Genomic DNA, 19,237 nt, shown 5'->3' with positions numbered 1-19,237 from the left:
GCCCTTGATTATAGTTTAATGGTATCTGATAAGTTAACCCCTTTTGTCACCTGATGATGCTGAGCTTTTATTGTGGGAAGTTTGCTGTCTTATAGTAGCAACATCTTTTTCTTTAACCCAGCCTTTTTAACAAGAAAGTAGTCAGTAAAAAATCCAGTGTATCTGGGACTTAAGATTTTGAACTCCTTTTTCAAAGTAGCTTGAGAAGTTTTAAAATTTTGTTCAGTATTTGTTCAGTGTTTATTGAAAAAGAAGCTTTCATGGGCTCTTCCTCAAATTATGGGAGCAAGTGGATCTATAAACTGTCCATATTCCCTGAATTTCAGTCCTTCAGACAATGAGCCCTTTCAGCCATCTGCAAGAGAGACTATTGTGCCAGGGAAGCACAAGGTTTCACAAGTGGCAATTTTGGTCTCTTAAGCATGAAAAATATGCTTAAAGGTTTTCATGAAAGAAAGTGTGATTTTGATTCTGGTGTGGCCTCCTAGAAATGCTCAGAAAATTCTTGTTTTCAATAGCTGACGTCCTGGTTTAACTGTGTGCTTCTAACCAGTTGCTGTTTGTGGATAAAGTTAACAGACAAATGATGGCAGTTGAATCTGTTTGGTTTTGCCTGGATAATGTTGTCAGACTTTTGTATTGTTATGGTTTATCTGGTATTCAGTATTTATTTTTATGATTGATTTATAATGGTTTAGTCCACTTTTTTTCTGAGGTCCTTTTCTTTCTGTTCCATTGGTTTCATTTTTCAGAAGGCCTGTTTAAGTGTATGGTGTATGTATATGTATAGCTGTTTGACTTCAGAACTTGAAATTAAGATACTAAATTTATGAGAGAAGAATATCTGTAAAGATATTATACTATGCTCCTGACCACTGAACAGCTTGGAAAATATAATATACTTTACCTAAAAAGGGACCTAAATCTGCAAAGCAGGATGGCTGCAGGCATTTCTATTTAGGATTTGAAATATGTTTACTTTTGTGTTGAGAGACAATCAAAAAACCTACTGCCTTGTTGCTGCCATTCCTATATTGTCATCTTTGCTGGCAATAATAAATATGTGAAACATTGGGGATGTGATTTATTAAGAGAGGAAGAAAAGCTTAGAGGGTTTTTCAGTGTGGGACTTGCATATGTAGAGACAGCTGAAGTCTGCCAAAACTTAATTTGGTACTGTTGGTTTTGAGACATGGCTTTAGGAGAGATCAGTCAGTTTTCTGTGCAGTTGCTTTGTATTGAGTCAATATTATCTTTCAAGAAGACTGTGGAGAAAAAAGATTTTGTATTATTAAATTATTCAGAAGAAAACTGCTCTTGAAACCTCTCAAATGCTGATTAATTTTTCAATATTTCATTGGCAGATTTTCCTATTTCCTTCATAAACTCTAGCAGAAGATCTCCTGTGATTTGAAAGACAGACGATGTTTTTGAGTTAGTACTCATTCATGGCATGGCAGTTGATGTAATATCACTATTTTATTTCCTAAGATGGTGTGCTGTCTACTTAGGCACTGCAGGATATTAGACAAGATCAGCATAGTACCTGAAAGCAGTGACTGCAGTTCTTGAAGGAAGGAGCTGATACTTCTGCATGAACTCTCGTGAACTTTGGGGAGCCTTGCTAGCTATTGAAGCTCACGGGTTTAGCACTGACCCATCCTGACTTAAATCCAGTCTTTGCAATCTTTCTGTAACATGGAAGTCATGTTCTTCAATATACTATATTAGCATTCCACTTTTTTTTTCATAAATAACTTTTTGGAGAAGTAAGTGTTCTTAAATACTCTGAGATTTGCAAGGATTTCTCCTTTGTTATTTGAAGGTCAGATCTGACTCTCTTGCAGTTTGGTGCTCCTACATTCCTGTTAGTCAACAGAAGGGAATTCCATGCTGCTTAGTTTGAAACTCATGCATGTTTGTCATCTTTGTTCCTTTTTTGGAGTACTGTTTTCAGGGATCCTTTTGGGGAAGTGGAATGAGCCTAACTCATTCGCCTCCCAGAACTGAGAGACATAATGTTGCCCAAGACTGCACGTGGTGCTGTTGGAAACAGCTTGGTCTTTATTTCATTTGAGTGATCCTCTGACCTTGAGGAGGGCCTGCAGGCCCACCCTGCCCAGTGGGGAATTCGGTCAGTCTCCATAGCAGCTTGCTGCATAGACTGAGCCCTGGGGTTTTTTTGCATCTATCAACAAGTCAGTTTGGTTTGGTTGCAGCCAGGTGACTGTTTCAGCTGGTGGGTCTATGAGGGGGTCATATTTTATGATTTTGAAACTGAGAAGTTGGTTGAGAAAGTGTGTGTTGCTAATCATTTTGGATCATTCTGAATGCTCCAAGAGAACTCCCCGTATAGGTAATGAGCCCAACCTGCTCAAACCTACGTGAGATCAGTATCAAAGCAAATGCTTGCAGTTTGTTTGCTGTGTTTGTACAATATATGTGGTGAATGACTGGTCTTCAGCCTTTTATTGTCACTGCTTTTGCAGTGATCTTTATCTTCAATTCTTCATTTCCTTTTTTTATAAGCAACTTCCCGAAGGGGAGCCTTGCATTTGTTAACTAGTGTTCAGTGACTGGTGCGTCAGCTCAGCTGTGCAACGTGCCAACACTAACTGCTCCTAAATAACATCTATTTGCATAGTGCATTGAGAGCTGTGAACTCTCCTCTCATTAAGTGTGTGAGAACTCTCGCTCAACCAGAAACACTAAAAATTGAGCTGCGCTCCTGTGGGGTTTTTCTACTGTGAGCCCTTCCAGTGTATTATGCCACTGTGACACTTTGTGGGGTGATGTTGCAATGAAGGAAAGGAATAACTTAAAGAGATGCCAAAGCATGCCTTGGCTTCCCATGTAAACTGTTTCATATGCTCTTCTCCCTTATTCTGCCCTCTTACACATTTCTTGATGTGGGAACTTAATGTTTTTGGTAATATTTCAACAATAGTCATTTAATGGTGGAGTGAGGAGGAAAGGAATAATCTATTGAAAACACCCCATTGCCAAATTCAGCGCTCTTGAACTTCAGTTGTGCAGTTCTTTGTGTGAAATTATGTAGTGATGTCCAGCAATATTTTTTTGCAAGTTATGTTTTGTAATACTTGAGCAATATATAACTGTGATCAATGTTGTGACCTCAGGGAAATTGCTTATATAATTACAGAAAGTTTACAGTAGTAAGACAAGGAATAGGGGAAAATATATCACTGTAAAATATAAATATGTTTAAATTACATTTAGGATTTGGAATAGTTCCTTGCTTGTGTTTTACAGAGTAATCTGTGATTTAAATCAGGTTTAGTTGTGGGGTTTTTTTCTAAATTGGGTATTATAAATCAAGAGTAGTTGCTGCATATAGCACACAAGAGGATTTCTTATACATTTTAATGTTGCATAAGTAAGAAATACCAGTAGTTCAGCAGTAAAATTGCAAATGTAAGCAAAAGTGAAGATTTTTCTAAATTTAACTAGGTTGCATTTGTTTAGTAAACTCTAGCAATAATTTACTGTTTTATTGCATTTGCTGTTGAGAACTTGCTAGCTTTAAAAAGGGGAGGAGGGATAAAGGAAGGAGATATGTTATAATTGCTCTGGAACTTGGGGGAGCAGATAGAACAGGGGAAAATACTAAACAGTCTGCATACAATAGGTTAAAGTAGAGGACATAAATCTTGGCAAGATAATATGTCTCTGCAGAAGACTAAGGAACTTCTGCTAATGTTCATTCTCTATTTGTGGGATAGAACAACTCATAAAAACATTGAGCTCAAGATGTTGTAGTTATGCCTTCTTAAGTCTTTGGAGACATGAAAGATAATAGGCAGCTTTTCTTATTTGTGAGTTTCAATCTGTAAAAACTAGAAATTGTAGTTATGCTTTAAAACAAAATAAACACCTTTGTTTTGTAAATAAGGAGGTTTAAAACTCGATTTGAATTTGCTCTACAGTTCTGCCTATGCATGCTTTATCTCTGGGTAGATTTCTATATCTCTCGGTCTGTTAATATAAAACCTGGCTTAGTTTAACTGTGGTTTGAAAGAAGTGAACACTGGGATTGGTCTGGATGATGTTGATTAATAGGTGTGTGAGGGTGAAAGACTCCAGGGCCAAGCAGTAGGTCCATCTTGGTGGCATCTGATGTTGATTGGCTTTGTCCTGCGCGGCTGCGCTGGAAGAGCGGACATTAAGATTAAGTGATGCTGTCGTGTTGAGGAGCGCTGCACTGCATCATTCTGGGAAGAGACAGCTGTGGTGGTTAATCCTTCATCACCAAGGGAGTGCTGCCAGCAGAAAGATATACAGCCAAAGATAACCCTCCATAACTTGTGCTAAAGATCAGAAAACTTTGAATTCACATCCATCTGCTTAGTCTGGGGTGAAGATGAAAGATAGGCAGAGTAGGAAATAAAAAAACCTCCTGTGGGATTAATCTTAGACAGAACATGCAGCACACGCTGAAAAGGCAGCAGCTAAATTTTTACATGTATCTTGAAAGAAATGGATCATTCCAAATCCAGGAATTTAATTTCATTTCAATTGCTTTAATGTTCCTACTCGTGATGCTCATTTAATATGTACACCACATCCTTCCTGGAAGCAGTTCAAAGATGCCAGGGTTCATAGTGTAAGGTTTAAAAAAGACAAGCGTCTTTGCATTTCTAACTAAGTGATGCACAGGAATGGATGACAATGGAGCTTTTAGCATAATTTGTGGTAGAGAACTTTGTTATTTACTTTTATATTTAGCAGGTCAATTCCAAATTATTATACATCAGATGAGAATATATTCTGCCTTGAATGGTTGTGAACAGAGCTATATTGTTATGCATAATTTATTCGTACAAAGTGAGAACCGTTACAAAGACTAGCTCAAGTTGTCATCTTTGGTAATTAATTGATATGAAAAAATAAGATAGCACAAGGAAAAAGATATGAATATATTGCTTTGGAGGGACTCTTCTAAGCAATAACTAAATTAATAAAATACAGTTTGAAAGTAGTAGTTAGTGGTAATAATTTGAGACATTAATCCATTATTTTAATGTATGCTGTTGTTTTACCATTCATTTTACACCTTAAAGTAGTATCTTAAGAAGTTCTGTACTGAATAGTGGAGAAAAGGTGGAAATGCACACTTAGTTATGGTAAATGTGCATGGTAATAGTTATTGGTGTGAGGAAAATGGAATATTTCTTTAAGCAGGCTGGTGGAAATAGAAATCCTCTCTGTTACCGCCTTGGTGCCCAGAGGAGTGGAATGTCGGTAACAGGCAGGAGCAGTGCTCACTGAGCCGGGCCTCAGGTCTGCTTCAGCTGGAGTTTGGCAGTCAGTGGTTTGGTGAACCTCATATTGTCTGTTCACTGTCTGCGTGCTACAGGGTGTCTGCAGAAACAGAAGAGAAAGAGAAGTTAGTTTTTGGGGGATGTGAAGGCTTAGTTCTTGCCTTGGATCAAGAAAATCCAGAATGAGGAGTGTAAATCTGCTGATGTCGTCTCAAATGTAAAATGAGACAGTATTTTAATTTCTGTTTTCTGTTGATCTTATTCAATTTCCTGTAATCATGAAACTGACAACTAAAAGAGAAGAACATTTCATCATTTGCAGAGGAAGTTTCACTTTTAGTTGTATCCCTTGAAATAATCTGAACTTCCTGTCTCCCACACTTGTGTGCTCAAATGTAAAAAAATCTTGTTCCTGTTGCTCTTTTAAAAATTCTTTTCCTAGAAATGCTTCTGTTAATATTAAAAGTTGGTGTTTCTAGATAAATTAATCCTACATTTAAATCTTAGGTTACAATATCTCTCACGTGAAGGTTTAATATCTATTAACATGTCGTCTGAATTTAATTCGAAATAATGAACCCAAAAGATACTAGTTGATATCATATGGGACAAGTATTTCTAAGCAGGCCAAGTGTGTTAGTGAGTTAATTTAGCTTTTTGGCAAAAATTCTAATTGCTTCAGTATCTACATTACAGTATTATCTTAGAAATTAAAATGGCATTTTTGACTGTTAAAACTAAATTGGAAAAAATTCAAATTAGGATAGGTGTTGGGAGAAAGGAGTGTGTATAAGCCTGCATATGTGAAAAAAAAATGTGAAAAATGGCCACTGCCTTTTCTTAGTAACCTACTGTTCTGCAGAGTCATTAGAGGAAGAATAACAAATAATGCTCACATGGTAGCTGAAGGAATACAGACCGAATATAAGAAGTTTTCTCACAATAAATACATGGCAATGGGCAAACGAGTGCACCTTCTCACAAGTGTTTTTTTTTTTTTTTTTTAAATTTTGACTAAAAACTGCATTAACTTGATTATATCAACAAGTATTGGATGGGTGAGGTGATCTTGGAGCTCTGTTTTTAGTCTAGCTTTCCTCTGATTTTAGATTTGGTGATGGCTTAACATTGCATCTTAAAAGTACTGGCAGTTTAGAGGTGAACGAAAATGAGCGAAAATAAATGTTTATGACTGAACTTCATATAGTCATGTCTTTGTCTGAATCCAAGTATTTAGTAGAACGCAGGTTGAAGTGAGCAGACTTGTGCATGATGAACTCTAAAATGCCAACAGTTAGAAAGGAATGGGTTAATACGTTGAATAATGTTGTAGGTTTATAAGAACTGGCCCTTCTCTTTGTTCTTTTTTATCATATACATTTATCATGTTCAACCTGGCAACTGAAGCAAATAGCTATTTAAGTTGTAAAAAATGAATCACTGCAATTTCTTGAACTGTATGATATAACCAGGCTTAATAATATTATACAACAGAAGTTGTAAGCCTTGGGATATTTTTCCCCACTTTGATTTTTTTTTTTAAATGAGCCGTGAGCATTTGCTTCTTTCTGTATTGAAAACCAAAGAGCATTGAGATGTGTTTAACAAAGCTGTAATTTCCTGCCCACTGGTAAGGACTAATGGTGAGTGCTTACCTTCTGCTGCTGCATAAATAAAGTATATATAGAAATGGTTGAACTGTTGGATTGTGTGAAGATTTGTGATGCAGGCTCTTTGACTTTAAACCTTTTCTAAAAGTGACAGAGAAAAATAAAAGTCTGAATTTACTCATTAAAAGGAAAAAGAGGCTGTGGGAAAAATCTTCCATCCTTTTTGCAATGTAGACCAAAAAGTAAAAACTAATATGTGTTTGTTGTGTCAGCATATTTTCACACTGCTGGATGTTGCATGTTTACAGCTGGTTCTGATGCAGCTGTCAGGGTACAATTGATGAGCATCATCATTTAAAGTGTAAAAGAAAATATCTTGGCATAGAGGGACATGATAAAGTGCCATCTACTAGGCATTGTGGGCATATGTAGTCACCATTTCCTTTTTCTCCTCACTCATTGCATTTCTTTGCTGCCCTTGCCAGAATGTGCAGAAGCCATTGGGAGCAGCTCAGCTCAGCCTCCAGCCTTCTAATATCACTTTGGTAGTTGTCAGATCATATGAAATGTCAAAATTCATGTGGCCTTCGTGAAGAGATATATTTAGTACAGCTGCTGCATACCTACGTAGTATCTCTGACATTGACATATTAGTTATGCTGTCTTTTGCAATCTGATATCTTTAAATTTGCCACCTTGTTAAGTTTTGATTAATGTGATTCCATTTCACTAAAGTAATTGGCTTGGCCTGTTGTAGAAAATAATCAGCCTTTCTACGGAACAAATGCTAGAACATGCTAATGAGGGAGTGAGTTCGTTAAATTGATGGCGTGGAGTGACAGTTATTAATGATTGTTATGATAAACAGACGAGTGCGAATTGGGATGAGTTGGGCAAAAGTGACAGTTTAAAAATAACGTATATTGGAAAGTACTAACGAAGTAATATACTGTTAGGAAAACAATCATGCAAGTTGTCAAGGGAAGAAGTGTAATTATACAGCTGCACGAGCTGCCTGGGAGGACAGGGACCTGGCTGATAATGGACACGTTTTTTGTTGGCAAGGGGAAAATATGTTATGGCAGAGAGGAGTACAGATTGATAAATTAATTGGCCTTTCTCATTGTTCCAAGAGCAAACTTGGCCAGCAATAGCCAAGCAGATTAGGTAAATAAATGAAGTGACCAGCTCTTCCTCTGCATCTGACCCATTCCCTGCCCTTTCTTTTTAATCCACCTATGCATGAACTGCCAAGTCCCAACTGCTTGGGTAGCAGTGTTTGCATAAATATAGTTCTCCTGGAAATACGAATGACTTTTAAAAATGAGATGCTTTGTATTATGAAGAGTTTTGTCTTCAGATGAAGGTTAATTTTAATAAGCCATCAGCCTTATGCAATGTGGTATGAAAGTATACTGATTTTTAAAGTAAAACTTAGAGCTGTCCATCTGAAAGCTTACAAGGAAAAATAAAGATTGCTAGTAGGGTTGTTTAGGAGGTAGAGGTACGGTACTAGTTCTGCTTATTGTTGTGTAAGGTTGGTGCTAAATGGCTTCAGGTTGTTGGCTGTAGGAGAAAGACATTTGTATCTCTGAGACTGACAGCAGTGCCATACATAATTCAGCTGTCAGATTGCCCATCTCTCAGTAGTAGGCTCAGTGGAAAAACAGAGGATAAATGTAGAATATTATCCTAATAATTATAAGGAGATACAAAGCAAGTAGGCCATTATATATTAAAAAAAAAAAAAGAAAAAAAAAGTAAAACAGCCATCAGAAAAATTCAGTATGGACAGTGATACTTCATCTGCTGTGGTTAATAAGAGTACTAGGTAGCACATTGTGGATCACTTCAGTGTCTCTGTTCTGAGGCAGAGGACTATGGGAATACATTTGGGGAGACATGGAACTGAGTGGTCAGTGCTATTGCCCTTCTTTTACTTGCTTGTTTGCACTGCCTTGCATTTAAATATTAACTTTCCTTCATGGAAACATGGGCAAATTACCGTATTTTTCAAATAGATGGAGGAAGTGATTTTGAAAAAGTTGGCTAAGAGAAAGCACTGTTATCACTGTCAAATTCCATCTGCTCAGGACACACCAACGAATAGAAGATGGAGAAGAGTTTAGATTCTATATGACAGCCTACAGCCATATCAGCACTGAATGGAGCCTGTAAAATGCTTACTTAGCCATTTCACTAGATGTTTTACTGGATTCAGCTTGGTCTTGGTCTTGCAAGGGCTCCAATAATCACGTTACCAATTCCTCGTGACAACCCTCAAGAACACAATCTGTTCACTAATCTTGCTGTGTTTCCTGTGCTGCCCTAGCTTTCTGGTTTTCTCTCATAAGCACTCGTTTGTATAGTCTTAGGCTTGTGAACATCGATTCACTGGATACAATAATCTAACCAAAATGAGCAAGGATAATTTCCTATTTAATGATTAAGTCTAAGCCTTTGTCCTAATAGTGTTATGGGTGAAATCCCTCTAGTTCTTGGTTTTCGCTGTTAGCAAAAGGAAGAAATATATAAATAAATTTTGGTTTCCACAGAACTTATCTTCACAGAACTTATTTTCCTAATAGTGTCATAGATTCAATGTGTCAGGTATAGCTTAAGAAACTGCTAATTAGTAACTTAATGCAATTTACTGCATGTAGATTTTATCATACTGAACTTCATTGTTCCATTCAGAACATGTAAACCAGTGACTAAAAAGCCTTTTTTTTAAAACAAAAATGTACAAATTACCAGATTACTTTGTAACAGAGGGAAACAGGCACTAAATTCTGAACTACACTGCACTTCTCTGCATGAAGAAGTCCTGTTTTACCATGATACTAGTTCTTGAATGGCTTAATGTATTAAACTGTTACCTAAGCCTAAACCAGATTATAAAAAGGAAAAGCAGCCTTAGCAATATCTTACTTTCAGCATGCACAATTTTGGTTCTGCCTCTCAAGGAAGTGTGTTGTTTAAACTTTGCTTCTATTGCCAACTGTTCATTTGGATCCTTAGCCTTGTCCTGTCCAGAGAGCCAGTATTACTCCTGCTCTCTCTTGACTTTTAGCATGTGTCTGCATTGCCTTTTTAGTCTGGATGTGGCTTGTGCTTTGGAGGCACCACTTTTGCTCTTCCACGTGTTTGGATGTGCAGAATCTGGATTCTTTTCAAACACAGTTGAACTAGAGGATGTTGCTCAGAGGGGCATCTGATATGCTCCATCTGCTGCTGAGCATCCAGTCTTTGGAAACAGGTTACATGAAATAGCCATTAAAATCCTCCAAAAAGCATCTGATGTTGGACATTGGGTCCTTAGTATCCAGTGTTATGCTCTGGAGGTCTGCTCAATTTGGACCTCACTGCTCATATGGATATAGTCCTGATAATACTTTAAACTGAATCTTCATATAACATTACTGTTCCTTTATCTTTTTACTTAATCCTATTTTTTTTCTTCATTTCTCCTTGCTGCACTGCTCATAACTGTCTGGTTCATGGCATCGCTGCTATTTTACCTCAGGACTGGGGCTTGGCCCTTGTACAGTTTTTTGATTGTGCTTCTTCAGTTTTTATTTTTCAATCACTTTTGAGAAATCTCTGTGGTAGTCTTTTGGTAAATCTGACTTGACTTGGCTTTCTTGGAGACCGCATTAACAACAGCTATTTCCCTAAGCAGAGATGTTGAAAGAAAAGAATCTACAGCTGATCTAAAAGTTTTGAAGGGGGAGGCATTTATTTTGACCTTATTCTAAGCTGTATAGGTGTAGAAGAGCCTCATTTTTTTTTTTTGTCATGGCATAAGAAGGATATAGATGGCGAATGGGAGGTTGTTTTGAGCTGTAGAGGGGAACATTAGGTGGCATATGGTTCACAAGGTGAATCCAGCCTGTGTCCAAACAATATGTATAAATAATTTACAGTGTTAGCAGGAGTCACACATCCTTGCAGAACAGCATGTTGCTGCTGTGCACAGATTTCTGTTTCTGACAATAGCTTTGCTTTGTGAATATAGAGACCTATTGTACTAACTCTGTTAAGATAATTATGGTATACTTCTCTGAGGCTTTTCCTTTTTCCTTATAGGGAAATAAAGCATTTATTTTTAGATTGTTACCTATGGAGATTGAGTGCCACTGTATGTGTTGCATAATCTCCCCAAATAACTGTGGGTGAGTTCCTGGGTGGGGGAATGGGTGAAGCCGGTGGAGGTGACCAGCTTTGGCCAGTAGAAAGGGCCTGCCAGCCTTGTGGCTGTGGAGGGGCTGCAGAATAATAACCCCATGCCATACTGGAGACAGAATTGGCTTGAAGAACAGGCAGTGTGAAGTCTGGTGGTGTCAGAGAGAGGGAGGCTGAGCTGCAAAGGAAAACCTGGTATTCTGTGGACACCAGGCAGGCATGGAGTATGACTCTGTAAGGAAAACAGAAGTGATTAGTTCAGGTATTTGTAGAGTCACAGGATTGGAGTGAACCTGTCAGGACATATGGCCTCAAGGGGAACTGCTTCAAAGAAACAAAACATTTTGTGTTCTTCAGCTGTACAGAGAGATGGTCGTACTTCCAGTTATCCTGTGTTCAGTATTCTTACATCACTGCTTAAGAGTTGCAAATGACAGCCATTGTATGACAAGCCTTCATTAGGCTGGAGGAGAGGCTGCAGTTTGAGAGCTGGGATGGCTGTTGCAGCTCACCAGTCTAAATTCTACCAAAATAACCACATCAGACACAGTCTTGACCCATCCTCTTTGCCTCTAGACAATCACAGGTGTTTCTACTTGGCATTTTAAAAAGAAGGTGCTGGTTGGAATTTAATCACTTGCTCCTTCTCACTGCTCCTCTGATCCAGTTTTATACTGTGCTAAGCCAGAAGGTTAGCTGTATTTACCAGCTTGGTGCTATAATGAATTATCAAAATAATGAAAATTACCTACAATTAACTTAATTTTAAATGGTGATAAATACTGTGGAAAAACCAAGAGTCCACCATTCCTCAGAAAGTGACCATAGTGACTTTACAATACAGGAGAAAAGCAAAGGTGGATGTGAGAGAGAAGTGTCATCTTTTTGAGCTCATTGTCTTTTGCCTTTCAGTACATAGCACAGTCTTGAGAGAAAGCAAATTACTGAAACAGATTGTCACTAATCCTTGCTTTTCAGTAGCAAACAAGGACCCCTCACCCCATCCCTCTGCTACAGCTGAAATCACTTGAGAAGGGTAAACGATTTTTCTGTCCCAGGTGTTTCAACTTCTAAGTCTTACATAGCTTCCACCTGGACCTCTCTTTTCAAGTTCATGTTTAGAATCCATTTGCTAGTTTCAGTTGTAGGGACTTGGTGGAAAGAGGAAAGCTTTCTTGCTCTGAAGTTCAGCACTTCCAAATCAGAATTTAGAAAAAATAATTTTTAAACTAAACAGGGATGCTCTGCTGCTGGAAATAATCTTCAGTCCTTAAAAAGAAAGAGGTTTTTATGCGGGAGCTTGCTACTGTGTGCTGCTACCAAAGGAGGTAATGCTGTGCTTTCTTGCTTTATGTGTTACTCAAGTGTGATTTCTTTTTGCTAGGTATAACCTTGATATTTCAGTGTACTTGAAAAACAAATGTTATGCATCACCTTATTTGCTAGGAGTGTTGTGTTATAAGAAATTCGAGGCTTTTGTTTTCTCTTTTGGATTCTTTTTGGAGACTGAACTTGCATGCATGTGGCTTTCTTAAAGTTTGTTAAGCCTTCATGAGAGGCTACATGGAATTTATTGGTTATGATCTAGTCATCATTGCATAGGCAATGATATAAATTACTGCATGTTTTTTGTGTAATGCTTGTGGGTTCTGGAGAAACATTTGTTTACTGAGCATATTTGAGAAAATTTGTCTTTCTGTTGAGACTGAGTGAGTGAGAAAGCTTCAAATAAAACTTTTATAGCTGTGGGGAGTAAGCTTCGAGGCATTAAGATAACATCTAAGAAAAATGATCCATTGCAATGATCCATTATTATGTAAATACAGTCCTAACTTTTGCTGATATTTAAAGGTATATAGTGGCGTATTTTTGGAATTGAATAATTTAAGCTTCAAAGAGCCCTGGGGTCTCTTCATCATCAACCCACACTAGTCTTGTTTCATTATACAATAAATGTAGGTAAAGTGACTGCAGAATTATTCATGTGGTTGTTTAAAGGATGATATTATTAATTGATTCTAGAAGTAAGGGTGTTAAGGCTGAAAAGGGAAACATACTTTGGGTTTGGGTGGTAGAAAAGAGTTCCATTTTAGTTACCAATCCAGGTCCAGATAAAAGAATGAGCTTTCTATTGAGAATGAGATGAGTTCAGAATTCATCAGGTTACAGACTGTTTTTCAAGCTTTTCGTGGGATAGTGAAGGTTGGAAACCTGCAGTGGTTTCCCAGTGCTTTATTAGCTACCCTTGCTGTATAATATAATGCAGGAAGTACTAATTGTCAGTCATATTGATTTGATATGGAGAATAAAACTTTGCTGAAAGTTTAATTCTCTTTGTAGCAAATACAAAGAAAAAAATGTGAGCTAAAAATCTTGATGTTCTCTAGGAATGCTATACCTGAAAAGCAGAGATATCTTACAGAATTATATGGAGCAGTGCTTGATAATTCTTAATGAGTATTTTTAAGCAAAAATAAAATAGGGTAGTAAATTTAAATACTAAAAGTTTTGACAGAGTATTTTATAATAATTGCATCCAATGTAGCTTGTGAAATAGTCACAACTATTTAGCTGATAAAATTTATAATTGTAATACTGAATCCATCTTTCACAGAGTAACATTACTGGTTGCATGCTATGTTTAGGAATATGAAGCTTAAACTGTAAATGTAATTTTTTTACTGTTGTCCACTTCTGCTATTTTTGCTTCAATGCTGAATACTTGTTATAGAAGTTTGTTTCTATCAGAGCTTCTTAAAGCAAATGTAAAATAGCTTGCAGATACTTAGAAGTTTCAGGAATATCCCAATAAGACTAATGATACTCTTTAATTTAGACTTAAAAAGAATGGAAAACTGTTGGCATTATTTATTCTAGTAATAAATTTGAGCAATAGTACATGAAAGGGTTTTGTTGCTTTGCTATTTGCTGTCTCAGCAATTTAACAGATGTGAATATTCTTCTTTTCCAGATTGCAAAGGATTTTGATGAGATGCAATAAAGCCCTTTCTTTCCTAATAATAGTGATAGTCTAATGGTGTGAATTTGGATTCTAATCTTTCTGTGCTTATTCTGCTAATGTTAGCTCAAGTGAGTTAGATAAGGAACAGAGAATACAAATGTGAATTATTCTGTGTGTACATGCATTTTGCTGTGTACTCATACATATGAGGTATATTACACAAATATGGCTTAGAGAGAAATAAATCCACTTTACAACACAGATGAATTCAAGTTTTGCAAGCATGAAAAAAATGCCTACTAAAAGCAAAGCAGATGAAGAAAATTAATTTAGCGTTGTTAAGTAACACACCTCAGCTCAAGGTAACATGCTATATGATAAAATAGTTTAAAATTTATTTTGTTTGCAAGATTAATATATTGATATTCACTTGACAACTTTTAGTATTAGAACCTTGCATACACACATTTTCACTTTGAGAATCTAGGTACTTCAGCAGGTACATGTAACTGATAAATCTTTTTGTAGTTGTCAAAACAACTTTGTACTTTTTCTTTTACAACTAAAAGCACTTTGACAGTCTGAAACCTGGTATATCAATAGGGAAAGCAAACAGACTATTAATTTTAGTACCACATTTCACTGAGTTATGACATTTTTGAAATATATCACTTCAAAACACTGAGACACAGATGATTAAAGGTTGTTACTGGCAAAAATGTTGTTGGTTATCAATGTTACTGATATCACTCAGTGACATCTTTGCATACTGGTTGAGTCTTGTTTGAAAATCAGGGTGGTTTGACCGTATGGACTCGATCTGCATCTCTCACTGTAGTCTATGCACTAGTTTTTATGCCTTGAGGGCCTCCTCCCCCCCCAAAAAAAAGCTTAAGCTAACCTAGTTGCTGCTGGGTGATTGTCATTATTTGTAGTCTACCTGTCAGTTCTCAGTTTTGCTGGCGTGTGGAACAGTGTTGTCCTGATGTCTGAAGTCACTCACAATTAGCTTGAACTAGAGATGCTGCCAGGGTAGAACTGGTTTAAAAAGATAAAACAGGCTTGCAACAATCTGATATTTGTTTTTCAGTCTGGAGAAATTCCAGTGTGTTTGTCCATAGCGTGCACTGTAGTCTGAAATAGGGCCTTTGCAAAAACACTGTGTGGAGCCATTTTCCCCAGTGCAGTCATAATGGCTTTTGATTTTTGATTGTTTCTGTGTTCAACTGGATAATTTTTTCCTTTTAAGCTGTTGAGAAGTCACAGACATTATTGAGGATGCCATTTCAGACACCAAAACTAGATAGAAATATACAGTTGTCCTTGTAAAGTTTCACGGCTGGTGCAAGAGCACTCTCCAATGTGGTCTTGCAGAAAATACTTAAAATATAATGGCATAAGTGTGGCTTTTAATAGAATTGTTAATATGGAGCTCAATCCATTAAGGTAACATGAATACTCTACTTTTTCTGCTGGGGAAAGAAATAAACAAGTATAAAATGAGCATGAAGAGCATAAAGAGAGTTGTCTGACTTGAATTTGAGGTGCTAAGGAAAAGACTTGCAGCGTGTGCTTGGTGTGGAGCCTGGGTGCTCTGTCACAGGGACAACTTATTAACTTGTGTGCCTGTAATGGGGTTTTGCTTGCTGTGTGTGCTTGGATTAGTTAATATTGGACAGTTTAAATCTTTCTCAAATTTCCCTTGAAAGATGAATCATTCTAGGCTTTTCTAGGGTAAAGTTTAGGTTTAGTGTTGATTTACTTGCGTACATATATATGAATGTGTATCTGAAAACCTTTCTGAGTGGTAATGAAAATATTTTCAAGGGTTTTTTTTTCTTATTTAAAGAATTTATTTTTTAATTTCTATATAATTTTGTATTTCAGTGAAATGTTGGAGCCTTTTAGCTGAAATATTATGAAAGTAAAGTCTGTCTATTTATTACATTTTCTCTCTCAGTTTTTGTAAGTCCGAGCCTTCTGTGTAGTATGTAAATTGTTCAGAATGCATTGTGGTTTAGAAAAAAATAGTAATTCAGTGAAAATTACTACTCAGTGTTGAATACATGTTCTAAGAGATCAGTAACTGGAGTCTGAAGCTGAAGCTCTCAGTATGTAGAATGTATTAAGCACAAATTTCTGTCCAGCTTTCTTTCCTGTTTACTCATCAGCACTGGTGAGTAACAGCCATGCCAGTTTGTCTTCGTTCTTGTTTTTTGTTGGTACAATAGACAGAAAAACCCAGAAATACGATATGAGGATGATTGATTGATTGATTGATTGTGGGATGAAGCTATAGTCTGACTCATCCTATATAAACTAGTAGCTCAAATATTAATGGATGCACATTTCACATGAGCTTGATTTTTTTCATCATGGTTGTTTGGACTTCTGAGACTTGTCCTAACGATAGTTTTGGGCATAATCAATATTAATTTTTATTGCTTTTGCAAAGTGAATTTGAAAATTGTGTGAGACCAGGATGTCTGGAGATGTTTGCTTTAATTGCTTTGCTGCCAAACTCTTGGCAGTCCAATAGGATGGCTTTAAATGAATCCCATTTCTTAGCTATGGGTATCTAGGTCTAGAGAGGTGTCCTTAGCAGTGCTAGCCTATCAGTGGTCATTCTTAACTTACTAACATTCTCCTTTTAGCACCTTCAAAGTTGAAGTATGCTAGCACTCTATATGTTGACTTTGTTATAGAATTGCATGATAACTGCCTGTCTGGGAAGCATTATTTAATGGGTAGTGGTAAGAGTCAGGATTGATACAGGCTTGTCTTGCTAGAAATTGAAAGATGTGCCAGTGAAACAGGGAAAGCAGTTACATACCATGATGCTTTTTTTCAGTTGCCAAAATTTACTCACATGGAACTGAAAAATGCTTTTCATCTGTCTTTGGTTAATTGATTGGAAGTTCCTATACTATTGCATCTCTAGATGAGTGCCCATCCTGTTCCTGGAATCACAATTCAGACATTAGGAAAACTTTTAAGTCACTTAACACTTGAGTACTGTATTAAGTTTCTAATGAAAATATGTATTTGAATGTGTTAGTTTTTCATAGAGGAAATATTTCTAGATTTAAGTTGCATAAACATCAAGTTCTGCTGCTGAACAATCAGATCATGGTACACTGAGGTCCTGATACAGGGCCTTCTTCATTTCACTTACCAAGTATTTATTTTGTCTATAGAAGTCCTTGAAAGGATGTTCATTTACATGGAGGGAAAGGATTATTTGCAAAACAGATGCTGTGTGCCTGTAACTTCTTGTGGGGGTAAAAATGAAGTGCCTAAGAAATCTGTACTTTGCTAGAAAACACACTGGAGTTTAAGATGTCTCCTAACATTATACATAAGACAAAAGCAAATTTCCCAATACTGGAGTCAGTAACACTACCACCAATGAAGATTAGCTGAGGCTTTACCAGATTATATACTCAAACTCTAAGAGGATTTGTCAGTGGGGAATGGAGAGTTGTGGTTTTGAGTTTTTAAAATTTTTTATAGACTGGATGCAGATGAAGTAAAGTTTACCTATGGAGAATAAATATGTTGAACTGAGAGGAATTTGAAATGTGCAAAATATTCCTTTTGTAATCTTTTATTATTATTTCTCAGAGATGAGCCTTGTAAGTGTAGATACTTCCCAGAGTACTGATTCTGTTGTTCCCACTGTTGCCTTAATATCCATTCCTTTGATGTTGCAATGAGATTTTTTTGTTTATTCTTTTCTCTCAGCAAAGTCATTTGTATGTACCAGAGTTTCAGCTCGAGAGACAACCAGCCAGTATTTTCCTAGCGCATAAGGATGTAACTATACATTTAAATTTATTGTAAAACATTATGCTCATCTGTAATTATATTACTTTAAAATAAAGCCTTCATCTTCTCTAAGATCTTTTGATGTCCTTTGCCTGCTGACTCTTTTTTTCTTGTTCCCACTTACGTTAATGTGAAGAGACAGTTGAGTAAATGCACAATGAACTTCAAAACCTAGTAATTGTTTTTCAGAAAGAATGAAACTTGTGAATTAGATATGGATTGTAAAAGAACACCAGAGCTGATTAGTGTTCGTTTGGTTTGCCTGCTGGACCGTTCTGACACCTGTCTTCCCGCTTTCCCCATAAATGCCATTGCTGATCCCTCTATACTGCCAGTCACATGACAGCCAGGGAGAACTTGTGGGTGGGAGTTAAAAGACTCCCAGTGAACCTTGTCAGGCTTAGCAATTCATGAAACTCGACATAAAAGGCAACGTTAAACAAAGATGAGTTGAATCCATTTACATGCAAACTGTAGTTATCTGTATGAAAAAAGCCAGGAAAGGGGGAATGTTGAAGGGGTTACTATTTCTTTCTTCCCTTTAGGATGTGTAGATAATGAGTTGTGTAAGGCTTAGAGGGAGGAAAAATAAGCCAACTTTCAAGGCATTGAAAAATTGCTTTTTAGGAAAAATCCTTTTCATCCTAACCATCTGGTTGCATCTTGTTTACAGCACAGTGTGCCAGTTTGTGCTTATTAATCATGCTTACACAAGTATCTTAATTACTCCCCATGTAGCTGCTCTGTTTTGAACTCAGAAGTTGACCTTTCTCTTTTTATTCCTTTAAACCATTAATCATACATAATCAACGCCAGTGGGGCAGAGCCATGGAGAAGGCTACCCAGATTCTAAAAGCACATGCTAGTCCTGAGAAACTCTGTAGACAGGAGTGACTGCATTGCTATCAGTCAGGCATATCTTAATTAATGACTGCTTTGTGAGTGTGCATACTTACATGACTGTAACCCAGTTCTGTTCCCTGCTTTGGCTTCTGTTGAGATAACAGTTGCCTTATGATACTGGAGATCATTTAGAAAAGTCTCTTTATATAAAAAAACCTTTGGAGACATCATGTGAATTAAAAGGATCTGCTTCTCTTGTCTATGTGCTCCCTTTGCTCCGGTAATAATTTAGATAAATAAAATAGATAAATAAAAATTTAGAGAGGATGGACAGAAAACAGTCTAGGCTCTGGATTTATCTAGAATAAATGTGTTGGAAGAGGATGAATTTTTCCAAAAAATGGGAGGAACAAATGTATTCCTCTTCTTACCTGCCTTCTGTATTAAGAAAAAGGCAGGGGAGAGACAAAAATTGTTTTGAAAAAGCATGTGTTTGAGAAGACAGAGTGGAATTTCAGAAACAGCAC

General features: G+C 36.8%; 1 protein-coding gene and 1 long non-coding RNA gene across 2 annotated transcripts in view; both read left to right on the top strand.

Annotated features, from left to right (window-relative positions):
- Positions 1 to 19,237, top strand: part of LRMDA (leucine rich melanocyte differentiation associated) — a 617,496-nt gene that overhangs the window by 97,768 nt on the left and 500,491 nt on the right. The gene's annotated exons all lie outside the window — the stretch shown is intronic.
- Positions 12,169 to 19,237, top strand: part of LOC138112367 (uncharacterized) — a 120,469-nt gene continuing 113,400 nt past the window's right edge. The window contains exon 1 of the long non-coding RNA XR_011151722.1: positions 12,169 to 12,405. This is a non-coding gene — a long non-coding RNA (uncharacterized lncRNA). The remainder of the gene's footprint in view (positions 12,406 to 19,237) is intronic.

Source organism: Aphelocoma coerulescens, chromosome 6 (genome assembly GCF_041296385.1).
Source record: "Aphelocoma coerulescens isolate FSJ_1873_10779 chromosome 6, UR_Acoe_1.0, whole genome shotgun sequence".
Classification (NCBI taxonomy): domain Eukaryota; kingdom Metazoa; phylum Chordata; class Aves; order Passeriformes; family Corvidae; genus Aphelocoma; species Aphelocoma coerulescens.
Note: the sequence above shows the minus strand (reverse complement) of the source record. Positions and strands in the feature narration are given on the sequence as shown.